The sequence below is a fragment of the Vidua chalybeata genome, chromosome 1 (assembly GCF_026979565.1).
Source record: "Vidua chalybeata isolate OUT-0048 chromosome 1, bVidCha1 merged haplotype, whole genome shotgun sequence".
In the NCBI taxonomy this organism is placed as follows: domain Eukaryota; kingdom Metazoa; phylum Chordata; class Aves; order Passeriformes; family Viduidae; genus Vidua; species Vidua chalybeata.
In genome coordinates, this window is record NC_071530.1 from 18,345,496 (window position 1) to 18,361,477 (window position 15,982).

Genomic DNA, 15,982 nt, shown 5'->3' on the forward strand with positions numbered 1-15,982 from the left:
AGGCCTCATGATACTGAGCAGAATGACCATGGAATGTTTTGCATTATGATCTGAAATACTATCTCTGGCCTGATACATAAAAATTAATACCACTGATTTGACAAAGTGCAAGCTTCAGAGTCTGGAAGAACAGAAGTCTCAATTTTTTTTTTTTTTTTTTTTTTTTTTTTTTTTTTTTGGCCAGAAACAAGAAAGTGGTGGTGACAGGCAGGTGAGCTGACAAAATAAGGCTTTCTCTCTTTTTTGGTATGGTTGTCAAATATAGACATGACACCTAAGAAAAGCCAGCATAAAATGGAGGAGAAGAAAAACCAGAACATGGAGGAGAGGATAGAGTTCTGAGCTGTAGAATTACAAAGGTGAAGAGACCAGGGCTTTAAAAATGGGTTGTCACCTAAAATATATTAAAATGAACACACAGAGTATGATTGCACATTACAGCAATTTCTTTTTCAACATCCCATTATCATTTATAGCATATTGAAATCTATAAATTAACATCTAGCTTTAAAGGTGAAACAATTGCTAAAGAGTCATTTTAAGATTATGTAGTACATGTAACTCTCATCACAATTTCATCACAAAATTTATATTATCAAGTTTTCTACCCAGTCTCTCAGCTTAACTTTTGTTTTTTTTTTTTTTTCCAAAAAAGTAATGAGATTGATTCAGATGGGAAGATTGCTCTGAGATTTTGCTAATTGTTTAGAGCATATACGTATTTTAAAGAGCTGTTCATTAAAATTTCCTAGAGAAATCTAACCCGTATATTGAATGAAGAAATTATGAAGGAAATGCATAAATATGAATAATAATTAATCAGGGAAACAGACTACCTCAGCCCATGCTGGATAGAAATTTTTGCAACTTGAGCTTTGTTGCTTAGAACGAAATAGTTCAGCTGTTCAAAATGAAGGGAAATCATTAGCATCTCCAGAGGACTAATTGATAAAATTTAAACATTGGCATAAGTATTTCTGAAAAGTGTCAGATTAAAACTTTTTTTCATCTAGGTATTTCTCTTCATAGAGTTAAGAGACAGTAACATAAGATGATATTCTAACACAAGCTTTCTGCCAGATTATTACTGAATTCCTAGAGTTTCTTCCACATATTAATGGAATGCCCCTTGAATTTTCTTTTAAGTAAGTATCAAGCCTTCTTTATTATAAAATATATTTTTCTGAATAAAATATTTTAGGCATATCAAAACAGTAAAAATAAGTCATTATTTTCTACAAAATTTATTTCTTGCTGGATTAATATCTTTAGAGACAGCATAGTATCCCTATACCAGTGACTGACATGATCAGTTACTGGTATATGGATATAGAAATAAAGAGAGAAAAAAGAGAGAAATCAAGAAAAGGAGTCTGCATATACCAGAAAGTCCAGGAAAATTTCTCTCATAATCACAGGCACAAAAGTGCAGTATATTAATAAAATACTGCCTTGAACCAGGCAATTATGTGAATTATATTAAATAGTTATTATTGTAGACAGTCCTCATATCTGCTGAAAATGCAGTACTTGTCACATATTAAAAAGAAAATATTTGCTTTCAGAAATTTTTGGTATGTATTAATTTCAATAAATGCATTGTTTGTCTAGACACAGGGACTATTCAATAAAACATGCTTTGTTTGCTTACAAATAGTTCTGATTAACAGTTAAGGAACTTAGTTTTTTATTTAAATATGTGAAAGCACTTGATTTATTTTGGTAAGGTAAAACCTATAGTAGTTGAATACATTTTTTACCAGGTATTTGGTATTTTTGGTCTATTTAACATGAAAACCATTTTTTCTACTAGGTAGTATTTTTGGAGTTAAATGAGATTAATTTATTAAAAAAGAAGTAGGTCTTATCTATTCACCTTTTGATTAGCTTTATTCAACTTGCTTTTATCTTATATTTGTCAAAACTTAAAATCTTCTGATTTTCCCTTCATACGTGAAAAAAGCCAGCTATTCCTATGCTGTAGAAAAATAAAAGGAAAAAAAAATAGGGTTTTCACATTTTAATTTTACTTTCAAGCTATTGATATTTCAGTCCTTATTTAAATACTCAGGATAAGAGGTAACCAGAAAAGTACCACTGCTTAAAGCATTATAGTTCCTCTGATTTCTAACAGTTCAGGAAAATCTTGCATATTATAAAAGTTCAATTATCCCCTTATTTTATCAAAACATAAATCAAAACTCTAAAAAATTATTTGAATTTATATTTTATGTTTTCTTGCCAAATAAAAAAAAATCACAGGGATAATTTGCATACTTTATGTCTAAGTTCATGCAAAAAACTGAGTAATAAAAGAATGTAAAAATCTGTGGATTTGAGCCAGAGTCACTGTGATATACTAGACAGCACATCCTCCAGGATAGCAGCTTTGTTGTTTTATGTGTTTTGACTTATTTTGAATTAATTTAATTCTAATTAAATGAAAGTCCTGTATTTACTGATTTTTCTGTCATTCTCTTTCCTTCTTTTTCTTTCACAGAGAAATAAAGCTATGTAGCTGATAATGTCTTTGCTCTTTCTTTGGATAAAACTCTGATGTCTTTGATTAAATTCGTGGAGGTTTACAAATGAGGCCTACATAAAGCATGCTGCTTTTCATGTCAGATGGAGAAATACAAACATTCCTGCTGCTTTACTGGAATTACAGCGGTAATTCCATGTCTAGTCCTGTGTCACAGATGAACGGTTTGTCATATTCACAAAAATACTAGGAACTGCTTTTTAGTTATTATATTGGTATTCTGTCTTTGTAAGCCACACTTATTGGAAGCAGGTCTTAAATAGAATTTTTTTGCTACTTTTCAGATGATCTGACATAATTTACAGATACTTCTAAGTTGAGGCAGCTCTCAGATACAGATGTCACACATTGTACCCAAAGTTCTTTATTTCTGGTTTATTTTGTAGATTTATTGAGAAAAGTCTGATGTGTATGTGAATTTTAACAGTAAGCTAAATATAATTGAAATTTGTTAGTGTTTAAAGTAAGGCTTTTTACATGTTTATACACGTGATAATAAGACTGTAGCCTTGCTGGTGGAGACCTGTAAGAGGATATTATGTTCTATTGTCAAGAAGCATTCACAGTCTGTCACATTAGTGCTAGAGATGTATGTAGAAGAGTAATTACTATAAGCTGACATCCAGGAAATGTAAGTAAAAATAGGTAAACCTCAAAGGAAAATTAAGCTGTGGGGCTTAGGTACTATTTGTCTCCAGATGTTAATTGTCACGACACTAAAATGTTATTTAGCATAGCACCTAATTTTGCTATGTAAAATAATTTTGTATTTATATAACAAACAGAAATGTGATTTTCTTAGCTCTGCACTTAGTTTCCTATCAAATTAGATAAAAGCAGAAATACAGACAGTGAGTTATCATTAATCCAGTATTTAGAGGTATGTGATATAACATTTTTAATTCTCATTATACGGTTCCACAGTATCAAGCAGCAAAAGTATCTAATTCTGCTAATGTAATAAACAGTTTTTATAAAAAAACCTTGTTGAAACAGTTGTAATATTGCACTACATGGCATTTTTTGCTAGACTTAGACCTGCTGTTTCATGAAAGTGTTTGATTCTGGTCATAAAGCAAGGCTTGCATGCCAAAATAATAGATGCCTTAAAAGAAGCTTTGATAAATAAAGTCCTGCAGACCTTGGCATTCACAGTTTCCTTTTGGCAACAGTGAGGAATGGCTGAGTAATAGTTAGGAAACTGACTTACTTAAAATGGTTTATTACATCTAAATATATTAGGGCTAGATCTGCAGCTAGTGTGAATCAGCATATCTGCCTTCAAATTACTTATATTGCATTGTGTCAGCAGAGAATCTGGCCCATATCCATTATCTAGAGGGAATATCAACTACTACAAAGCATACTTATCTAACCAAAAGCAAACGTAGCGTACGTAGCTCATTGATGTTTCTTGTAACACTTATGTTAACCTTTATAGTGTGATAAAAATCTGGCACAGTTATGTATGGTTGCAAAGGATCTTGCTTCGATAATATCAACAATTATAAATTAGCACTTATTGCTTTTAATGCTGCTTCAAATTACATTGATAAAAGCTTAACTTGATATTGATGAGAGGACTAGTAATTTAGGAGCTTGCTGTTGCTCTAATTAACTTTACTGGGAGCAGAATGAGGCCTCTCCTCTGAAACAGATCTGCCTATCGAAGTAGTATAGTGGTCTGGGATTTTTCCTTTTTATTTTTTTTTTTTATATCTGTAGTGTATTTTTTGTGTTCTCTTGCTGCACATATTTTGTACCTTGTAACAGCCACATTTTACAGAACCACTAAGTTTAGAATCATGGCTTTTACATATAAACAAATGTGTTATTCAACTCAGTAAAATCACCAAGAGTGAATTCCGTTACAGAGGCATCTGCAGAGTTCCAAGTTAAAAGTTCTAGTTGAAATGATGACCCTGTGAGACCCAGAGTAAAATAACAAACCCTGGTTCATTCTTCATTTGTTTGGCTCAATTAATGAAAATTTAGTAGTTATCATAATTTTGAACAGTAAACACTGGGACTAAGAAGTATCTCAATTAGTGGATGTGTTGCTACAGCCATTAAACCTGTTCAGCAGATGCTCCAGCAACAACTTATGGGCTAATCAGAGCATTGAAGTACATGGAATTTTGCACATGCTGAATTGTCTGCATCATTTACGCGACATCAAATTTACCTCAGGCCGTGGAAATAGTTTTGCTCTTAAAAATACAGTTGTGATTTCTGCTCATTTTAAATAGCAAACGACATTATGATCACTCTGAGAAAACAAAGGTGAATGCTTTGGTGACTCGACATTTATTGTACTGGCAACACCACTGAAAACTACGAGTGTCCATGTACTCTCTGTTTCATGCAAGATTTATTTGTTGTGAGAGAAAACCCTGATGGTTGGTTACTGAATTAGGTCAATAAGCAGTAGGATAGTGATAGGGGAGATTCTATTGCTCTTGGGGATTTCGACTTCCTAGCACGACATTTAAATCAATAGGAATCATCAGCTACCCTAATCTGCCCATACCAAATAGCACTGGGCCTAAGGTAGTGGAAAAAAATTGGAAGAGACCCTGGGAAATTGCTTTCTTTTCCTTGAAAAAAATAATGAAATGTATTGTGTAGGTACTTATAAAGATTTTTATAATCTTTTCTGTATCTGCAATTTTATTAAAAATACAATGTAATTTCTAAAAATAACACTAATAATAATAATAGTAATAGTAATAATAATAATAATAATAATAATAATAATAATAATAATAATAATAACAACTTGTTATTTTTGCAGTCATAGAATTCAACTATTTTTCCAAATCCATCAGTAACCTGTCAAAATGTGAAGAAAGCAGCACAAGGCAAGAAATTCCAATTACAGTATAAACAAAATGTTAAGATCCTGTCTTGCAGCTGCTGGTAGTAGTTAATACAGCACCAATACAGTTAAAATGACAGCAGAAAGACAGAGTTAAAATTACACAGCTATGTACAACCAATATGAAGAAATTTAAGAAGTCTCTATTTCGTAGGTTAAATAACACTTAATCAGTAATAATTCGAATTACTGAGGATAAAATCCAGAACTATATAAGTCCATTCAATGATATCAAAGATAAATCTGTGTTGTTTTCATATCCTATGCTTTCACTGAGTACACGGGAATTTGAGGTGAATGTATACTGGCATAGCAGCTCTTAGAAATCTGGGAAGCAATGTTTTTCTAAAGGCAAATTAATTTTCTTAATTTCTTAGTAGCAGTCAAATATAATTTAATTTTGGTCAATTTTCTACATAAAATCCTGAATTACATTTGTTATACAGGTGATAACAATTTTAGATAATGTATTATCAACAGTGCATTACTGAAAAAACCTCTTCCCTCCTCTTGCCTTATGCTTATTATAAAACATAAGTAAACCCTTTGTTTATATGGTTATGTTTATTAAAAGGATCTTTGCAGACAAAAGACTGTATCTTAGACCATCTTTCAAAATAAGAATTAGAAGCTCCCTTCAATTCCACTGTATGCTCACCCAGGAACACGTTGTTAACCTTAGAGAGCTACGTCAGCTTGTGGCAGATATTCGCTGATGGCATCATTCTGACTCTGCCAGCCAGGAAGTCTGCTTGCAGCACCTACATGGGATGTGTGTGTGTTCAGGCAAATGTTGTTACCATTATACCGTTTTTTACAGCAATAAAGTTCCATTGAGGCCAATTAGGAACTACTAGAGTGGAGACGGAGCAACAAATTTCAAAATTTGATCCATCATTTCTTGGCTGTCAAACCCTGTGCCCATCTGCTCACATGGCAAGCAGCCCACTTGCAAGTGAGCTGGACCTTTCCTCTAAGAAATGAGTGACAGGGAAGAACAGTTTAGTTGGTCTCTAACAATGTGAACCAATTTTTTTCCTGCAGGAAGTGTGGTCCAGTATCTATGAGAGCTGGACAGCATTTGCCTTCTTTCACTTAATTATATTTTCTTTACATGAACATTGTTAGAAATGGTTAAGCAACAGAGGAAAGAAAATCAGGGGTTTACTGGTACTGCTTGCTGCCAAAAAGACAGGTTGTATTGGAACAGGTGCTTTGAAAATCTGTGAAAGCCAGCTGAAAGGTGTCAAAATGTGCATAACATGAACCAACAGTTCACAGACATTTTGTGTGAATTTGGTGTTGTATCAGGAAAGTTTAGAAGGAGCCCTCAGCAGAGATTATCTGCCTTAGGAACAGCCAGCCAGCTTAACAGGCAGACCCTTGTCTGCTCGATCACAGCGTGCATGATGCTCTCATGCAGGAGGGAAGACAAAGGAAAGAAAAAAGATTTCCTTTTGTTACATTTATATACTTCATTATCTTGGAATCATCAAATCAGGAAAAAAGATATAATAATCTCTTCCTAAAATCTGTTAGAGATGATCATCTAGCCTAAAAATAAAAGTAGATCAGTTGAGGCTCCATAAGCTGTATTTGGGTGAGTGATTAACTGCAGAGTGTGTGCAGGTAAAAGAAAGTAAAATGTGTGATCCTTTTTTATCGTACCGGTCAAACTAATGCCTGTGAGCCACACTTGTCCCTTGACCTTGTTAAATGTGGCCCACGTGTTGGAGGGAGTACAAGAAACTTTCTGACACATTCCCTTCCCACATGTTTTTCCTGCAGTGTGCTACTGTAGATAGTTCTAAAACACATGGGACTACAAGTGGGTTCCCCATGTGCATTTAAAACCTAACAGAGCTACAACAGTCAAAACCACATGGGGATAGAAAAGGAGGATCGGGGGAAAAAGGCTTTTTAACTATTTGTGCTCATGTTCTTCATGTGCTCAGAGAACACATGGGAGAGCAAGAGCAAGACAAAAAAGACAAGGGAGAGCAAGAGAAGAAAGGAAGAGAAAGAAAGAAGCAGACAGAAGCAAAGAAAAGGAACAAAGCAAGATGGCATTGAAAAGGAAAAGGAGAAAAGACAAGTGAGAAAGGAGAAGGCATTGCAAGGAAATTGCAGGAACTGACAGGAGAAAAAAATCATAGAGAAAATAATTTCACTGCTTGAAAGGATTAAACCAAATAAGCTTGTCTTTCAGCTTTATAGTTTGTGTGCATGTTTAGTTTTAAGAATGTAAGAAGAGGCATCCTGTGCACCTTCCCCCATGTCATCCCTCTGTTCATTTTGTCTCCCAATGCTGCATCTTTGTTTCTGCTTTTGCTTTCTGTCTCATTCTGTCTCTTGCTTACCCCTCCCCTTTTTCTCTTCTCTGCCTCTCACAGGCAGTGAATGAGATGTAGCATATCATTGTATTAGCAGGGCCAGGTTTTTCTGAACCTTCCTTAAAAATGGAATGCCAGAACGTTGTTATTCTTTCAGCTTTCCGACCCCCCACCCCCGCCCAAGACTCAGTGGAGCCAGCCTGAAAGCCTCAACAGAAACCTAAGTGAGCATATGAGTGAAATGTGACTTTTGCTCCCTGTCAGTTATGGGATATGGTCATAGTCTTGATTTCGAGGAGCTTTACAAGAAGTCAGTGTTGAGAATTTTTTCACTTTCTTGGTGAAGTCAAAGAGGAACAAATAAACTATCTCCCATCTTCCTCTCTCATGCTTGTGGACACACATCTGCATGTGCAGCCTCTCCTCTGCACGTCTCGAGGTGTACTATTCTCTGTGTGCTCCACTTACCCTGTAAGTTGTGACTGGGAAAGACAGTTTTGTGTATTACATAGCAAATCTAAGTACTCTCACAGAAATTTATAAATATTATGTTATCTAATATGATACATTTGGTTTAATTTGAAATAGAATGAAAATTAAATAGTTTTGCATCCATTTTTATTATGTTATCATTGGATAGCCTTTTGTGTCATCTCAGAATTCTTTCTTTGATTTGGGGAAGAAGATAATGCTGAGATTTAGCATTGCATTTAGATTTATGATTTTTATCTTTAAAAACGAAGCAAAAAATCTTTAAATACACATGTACTCTGGTTTTGTTTCTGCTTTCTTTGGATCTTGCACTCTATTTTTCTCTTTCTTGTTGTTGACCCTTTTTAGCTATATGCCAGGATCTCAAGGTTTCCAAACTAAAACCAGGAGCTCAGGAGGATGAACAGCTTTCAGGAAACGGTCAACAGCTCTCAGGGTGCAATTCTAAAGGTCATTTGTTATCACATCTGTTCCTGTCAAGGCATCCTCTCTGAGGCAATGCCCATCTGAGAGGCTGCAAACCCTAGGAGGTTCTATGGTAGGATTTTTTCTCTTATGCTGTATGATGAGACTGAAAAGAGTGCATTCATCTGTGGAGTTCTCCCAGTGTCAGGGAAAGCTGTCAGAAACCTTTTCCTCCTGCCCTGTTTCACTGTGACCTTCATTTCCCAGCCAGTGGCCTGAGCCTAAGTGCAAAACCCTCCCAGTCAATATTAGGATTTGTCTGATTTCCCCTGGTTCTCTTAAGACAGAGTAAAACTGGAAACCACCATTTGGCAGAAAGTCCAAGATTTTTTGGATGTGGTTGTGAGGAATGAGAGTCAGACGAGAAGGGGAGAATGCTGGCATTGAATGAGTAGCCCAGAATGAGTGCTGGGGATAGCTTTGCTGGCGTTGGAACGTCTCAGTGCTGAAAGTTGTTCACTGCATGGAAGTTACAGAGCTGGTTAGGCTGGGCAAGTCATGCTGCTCAGGCTTGGAGGTAGAGTCCTGCTCTGTGCTTCCCATCATCCACTCACATCACTAGGATCACTGTGCCACATCGTACTAGAAAAATGCCATAAATGTTTTGTATATAGAAGTGGGGACCAGCATGAATTTTATGGCAGTAACCTAATTATTTAAGCTGAGATATTATCATGATATTGTAGTACTCAAAAAAAAAAAAAAAATAGAGGTAGACTTTAGAATATCCTGTATTATCGAGTGGAATTCCTGTATTATTCTAGTAGAATATCCTGTATTATCTGGGCTGTTATCTAGTCCAGTTTTTAAATAATATGTGAATATAGTAAAATACCTGATTAACTTAAGAAATGTTCTTATATCAGGTAGGTAATATATGTTTTAAAATGTAAGCACATTCAGGAGTACTCATTCACTTATTCTGTTATTTACAGGACTGTATTAGACTAATGTTATCAGCGAAAGCATCTCCTAGCACAATCTGATAATGCCCTGTTGGGATCTATGTAGGTGTCCCATTTATTGGCTAGACTGCTTTAAATAACTAAACTATTATATGTCTCTGTTCATATTTTGGAAAACAAATTGTTTCTGTAAATTAAAGGAAGTGAAGATATAGTAGCTTAGAGCATAACCCATTTTTAAGCATAAATAAATTCAGACAGATTCTTTACACACTCTGAAATTTCAGTAAATTTTTTAATGTCTCTATTGCTCTATTCAGGTAAAAATGTTAGGTAAGAGGTACTTTGTGGAAGAGGCTTTTGTCCTTGTTTACAATGAGGAGGTATTCCAGAACTGTTCCACATTGTATCTTACATAGCAGACAGAGGATAAAAAATGGTGCATTCTGCATCTGTCACTATTCTGCATCTGTCACTCAAAGAAAATTCCCCTTTCCCTTTTTGGGAAAGTTGCCTAAGGATGATGGGATATGACTGATAGCAATAATCCATATTTAGGCAACTAGAAGATTGTGACAACATTAGCTAGAATAAGAGACTGCAGACAAAGTCAAAACATGTTTAACTTACCCTATTATTTCTAGTTGTTGCAGTGTCATAGCTTTCATTCCTACCTCATCTTGCCATAGAAGTATACATCTAGCTTTGAAATTCAGCTCTAACTTTAAATTATTTGCTTTACACTTCATATAATACAATTAATAGTCTGAAACACAGCAGTTGATTTTTGTGTTGGGTTTGCTTGGACAGGTTTTTGTAGTGAGAGGGCTATGGGGTGTTTCTTTGAGAAGATGCCAGAAGCTTTCTCCATGCCCAGCAGAACCAGTGCCAGCCAGCTCCAAGACAGACTTGCCACTGGCCAGGGCCAAGCCCATGGTGATGGTGGTAGAGCCTCTGGGATAACATACTTAAGAAGGGGGAAGAAATCCTGTGCAACTTCACGTGAAGAGAGGAGTGAGAATATGTGAGAGAAACAGCTCTGCAGACACCAAGATAGTGAAGAAAGAAGGTGGAGAAGGAGCTCCAGGTGTGGGAGCAGAGATTCCCTTGGAGTCTGTGGTGAAGGCTACGCTGGTCCAAGGTGGAGCGGAGATCCACATGCAGCCCGCAGAGGTCCCCACACCGGAGCAGGTGAGTGCCCAAGGGACGCTGTGACCTTATCAGATGCCCACCCTGGTGCAGGCTCCTGGCAGGACCTGTGACCCTGTGAGAGAGAACTCCACACTGGAGCAGATCTGCTGGAGCAGATTTGCTGGCAGGACTTGTGAGCCCACAGGGATCCACACTGGAGCAGCTTGTTCCTGAAGGACAGTGCCTTGTGGAAGGGACCCATGCTCTAGGTGCTTGGGAAGAACTGCAGCCCATGAGAAAGACTTAAGCTGGAGAAATTGGTAAGGACTGTCTGCCACAGGAGGAACCCCATGCTGGAGCAGGGGCAGAGTGTGAGTTCTCCTCCTGAGGAGAAAGGACCAGCAAAGAAAATGCAATAAACTGATCACAGCCTCCATTCTCTATGCCCCTGTGCTGGGGGGAGGAGGTAGAGAAAATGGGGAGTGAAGCTGAGCCTGGGAAGAAGGGAAGGGTGGGGAGAAGGTATTTTAAGATTTAGGTTTTATTTTCTCATTACCCTGCTTTGACTTGCTTGGTAATAAATTAAACTAATTTCCACAAGTCAAGTCTGTTTTACCCATGATGGTAACTGGTGAGTGGTCTCTCCATGTCCTTATTTCAGTCCATGAACCTTTTGTTATATTCTCCCTCCCCTGTCCAGCAGAGGGGGAGAGTGATAGAGTGGGTGGGCACCTGGCATCTAGCCAGGGTCAACCCACTACAATCTTTAGACACTAACTGTACAAGTAAGTGATCTTCTACTTGATAGATTGCAAAGTGTGTTGGATTTTATCCCTGATTATGATAATAATTTGATTTGCCTCAACATAGCTATTAAATAGTTACAGAGAGATTGATTGTAGTGTTATGAAGGATTTCACATTTAATGGTTTTATGAGAGAGATTCAGAATATAAACAGGTTTCATGACTGTTCTTAACTGGAATATCTGAATATATACCCTTCCATCTCAACAACACTCAGCTTGCCATGGAAATTTTTGGCAGAATAGCGATTTCTTTAATTTTCCAGCCCTTCTTATCACAACATGTTGCTGTATTGCTAAGACTATAACAATGAGGACGCGGTTATCTAAACCACAGGAGACAAATGCCCAGAATAAAGCACTATAATAAACGAAAAAAAGGTGCAATATGTTATGAGCCTGATCCTGTTACATGATAGGTCTCAGCCAGGTTATTTCATTCTGTAAAGTTCAGAGAGGATCGGTCCCACGATGTCTGCTAGGAAATGTGGATATTAATTCTGACTCTGCTTCTTTTACCAGTCACTCTACTAATTAGCAGCAAGACATGGTGCTGGTAACTTATAGCTGCTGTGTAGCTCGAACATAGGAGCATCTGCAGTGTCTGTGCGTGGGCTGCCAAGTCCCATTGCAAGTCCTCTGTTCATTCACTGTGCCTGCTAGAATAACATGTTATGATACTGGACTTCCAAAGAATATATTAACTTCCTGACTCTCTATAGTAATACCGTACAGCTGGTTCAAATAAACATTCCAAGCCAGTGCATTTTTCATCTTGAAAAAAATAGCAGTCCCAAAGAAGTTTTGTATTTATTCAATGCTTACTGTCATTGCCTTTGACACCGAGAAAAAAATTAATAGTTAAAAAAATTGGAGTTACTCTCTAGGCCTTTGCATTGATTCTCTTTTGTTGTTCTTCATTTATTTTGTTGACCATTGCCATCAAAAAGAGAGGAAAAACTGCTCATGGCATTAATTTTCTTGAGTTATTGCACTGCTCTGTCTCACTAAAACTTTATTGTGTTTTTTTTATACTTTGAATAAAATGTAACTCTTTTTATCTGAACCAGAATCCATTTAAAGAATTCATATTGCTCTTGACTTTACCTACCTCTTGTGATATTTCACTGATATTGATACAGAAACCAGATAATTAATATGTCTATGTTAAATTTTTGCATACTATTAAAAATATGTTTGTTCATCTGTTTCTTTATTGATTCCATTGTCAGTTCATCTATTAAGGCTTTTATCAAAAAAGCAGTTGAAACATGACTGAGAACCGTAGGCAAAGTCATCGCGTCAATAATGGATATTTTGGCTGGATAAGGACTGTGGATTTGGTCATATTTGATTACATGATTTTTCAAGTTAAATTGTTGTAGATGCACTGGCTTTTGGCTTCAGAAAGAGTATACATTATTAAATAAAGAAAGATTTTGTTCCAAATATTGTTCATCCACAATATACTAATTCCCACCAGAGAAAATGAAATATGTCACAGCCTACAGATCTCCTATTTCTATTTCATACTGCCATTTATTAAGTAATTTCCTCAAGAAAATGCTTAGATGAGCCAGGCTTCTGAGTTGGTTTCTTGTAATCTAAGCTGTAATTATAGAAAAATGTATGGATAGAATTATGGAAAGTATTGTGCATGTCCATCCTTTTCTGAATTTTGTTTTAATTCTTTGGGCTAATTACGAAGAAAAAGCTTCATATTTCCAGTAAGTTGTGGAACAATCAGAGTTATTCAAATACATGTGATACCCAGTCTTAAGGACTTTTCAAAAGCTGGACATTAGTGTTGATTTCTCATCCAAATGGCAACGATGTAAATGGGAATGTGTCCTTGGTTTCAATGGGAGCAGGAATAGGTGTTAGTTTTTCATTGTTATACAATACACGAAGAAGGCAAATGTGTATGCAAGACTTACAGTGATGTCAGATCTACATTTTTATATGGTTTGTTACAGTCTGTGAATAACTGGACTGTATGGATATAAATCTGTCTTTGATTAAGATAGATTATTCTGGTGTCCTGTTATAAGATTATTTTACATTAACGGAGTTATCATTGACAAGAACAGAATCATTCTGATTTATAGTACTTTCTGAAAAATGTACACATCTGTGAAAAACGGCAACTTACGTCTGGAATTAAGGGTTAGATGCATGTTCTTTTTATTCTGCCTTTGCATAAAGAAAAACTATTTTCCTGTTACTGGTTCACATAGTCAATGTAAATTTGCTTTTCTCAGACATCTTTACAGAATTTACAGATAAGGTTTTACGACTGGAAGCAAGGGAGTATTGTAAAACTGCAGTATTAGAGAAAGTACATAAGAACATGCTGAACCCCCAAATGCTATATTAAGGTCACACACGTTTTAAATTAGGATCCTCTGTTCTCACTCATAAATGTCTCAAACTTTCAACTTCTGAGCTGAAACTTTTGGTGGTTGAATATTGTAACAGTAGCCACTGGAATTAGTAGATACTGACCCTTGTGCTATATGACAGGCTGTATGTAATTGTTCATGACCCTGGCCAGGTTCATGTGACTGAAGCGAAAAAATTAAGGTTAGCCTGTCACTGGAGCTCCTGCAGGCTGGAACTTTATAATGCAGGTAAAGGTGACTGGGTTTTGAGTTAGTCCGTCAATATAAAATACAGTTACATAAAGAATTTTATTAGATTTAAATAAACTTCTTCCCATTCACATGACATCAATCATACTCATAAGCATGAGGAAAGCAAAACATAGCTCAGTCACACTGGCTTCAAATGTGTGGTTGTTACCAGTGAATGCCTGAGCATTTCTCTTTTATGTTTTCAGCTCAGATTTTTAAAAATTATTTTTGGTATTGTTTCTTTGTTGTTTTTCTTTTGTTCTTACTATCTGCAAGACATGTTACATGACAAGCACGGAGCATCTATTTATATGGAGCATTCTGGAATGGAGAGTTATAAATATGTATGTCTGATGATAATATGGAACTCTGACAAAGAATACTCCTGCCTGTGTTTTTTGGAATTGACAATACAAAGCTATGGTTTATTGAAATAATGATAAAAATAACATTCTAAAAATGTACTAGTCACCGAAATAATCAGAAATACAAAAATGTTTTTAGTCCCTAGTAGAAAAGCTCCTCCTCGAAATATTTACAGGAAAATATTCCTGCATCTCCCTATCCCTCAAGATCTATTTTCTGCAAAGCTCTTTAAGTGTGAGAAAGGATAGAGTTTCGCAACAGTTTATTGCTAGATTTACAATGCTGGCGACAAAAAGTCATTCTTAAAAAAAGGGATAGACTTCTCCCAGGAATTGATCTCTGGTTGGGTTAATGGATTATATGGGCCAGACTATGCCTGTGACTACTCCTTACCCAGTAACTCTGCTGAAAATGCATGTGAGATCCAATCTGGTGAGAGAGAGCTTCTGGGAGCTCAGCACCCTGACCCTCTGGGTAACCTCTCCAATGGAGCAAGAACATGTCAGGGTCAGGCTTCTCCAGTGACACAGAAGCAGTGGGAGCAGCCTTCCTAAAGGCGCCATAAGCCAGCCATGTCCCTACATTGGTCTGATTATGGAAAGATTGACCCTTTTGCAATTACCCCTAACTTGTGTAGTTTGAAACAATCACCATCAAGACTGCTGGTCAGCTCATGGAAGGCTGATTGTTCAGCTGCATGCTTTGATTTTATTGATTAAATTTTATGAGGTTATCCATTGTCCCTTACATGGCATGTTAGCTGAAATTAGCAGGATGTAAAACTGACATTTTGGAACTCATATTTATATATTATTTTAAATAATTTTCAGAAGACCTCTGCCCTGGCAAAAGGCAAAAATTGGCTGAAATGGTTTGGTGCATTAAATTGGGTGGGATATTTTTTGTCCTTACTGACTACAATAAGATCATTGTGTCTTAGAGTCTTTATCATACCATATAACTGATTTATGGAATCTTGCTGCTGTGGGCAGCTGTATCTCACTGCCATTGATACTGGTGGTAAAATCTCCTTTTTGTTGTCTTTGTCACAATCAGGATTGGGCTTCCCAGTGCCTGCAGCACAGAAATTGGGTGGTTCCTCAGAGTCGCTGTGGATGTACGGTGATTTCTCACTCTTCTTTGTCTCAAAGGGCTTCATCGAGGGCTGCGGCACAGCTGTGAAACTAACACAGCTCAGAGTGTGAGAAAAGCACACCAAAACTGTACAAATTCACTTCTGAAATTTAAATCCCTTATAAAAGGTGGCAATATTGCAGCTGTCAGTTCTGGCATGTCTCTTGGGTTGGTCATTGCCTTTGAAGTGACCCTGGCCTTAGATCAGGGGAACTTGCTTTGCATTATGCAGTGGTGGCCAGGTGAGATGGGTGGTGCCAGATGGAGAAGAATGGGAAGGAGCCCTGATGCTGTGGCCT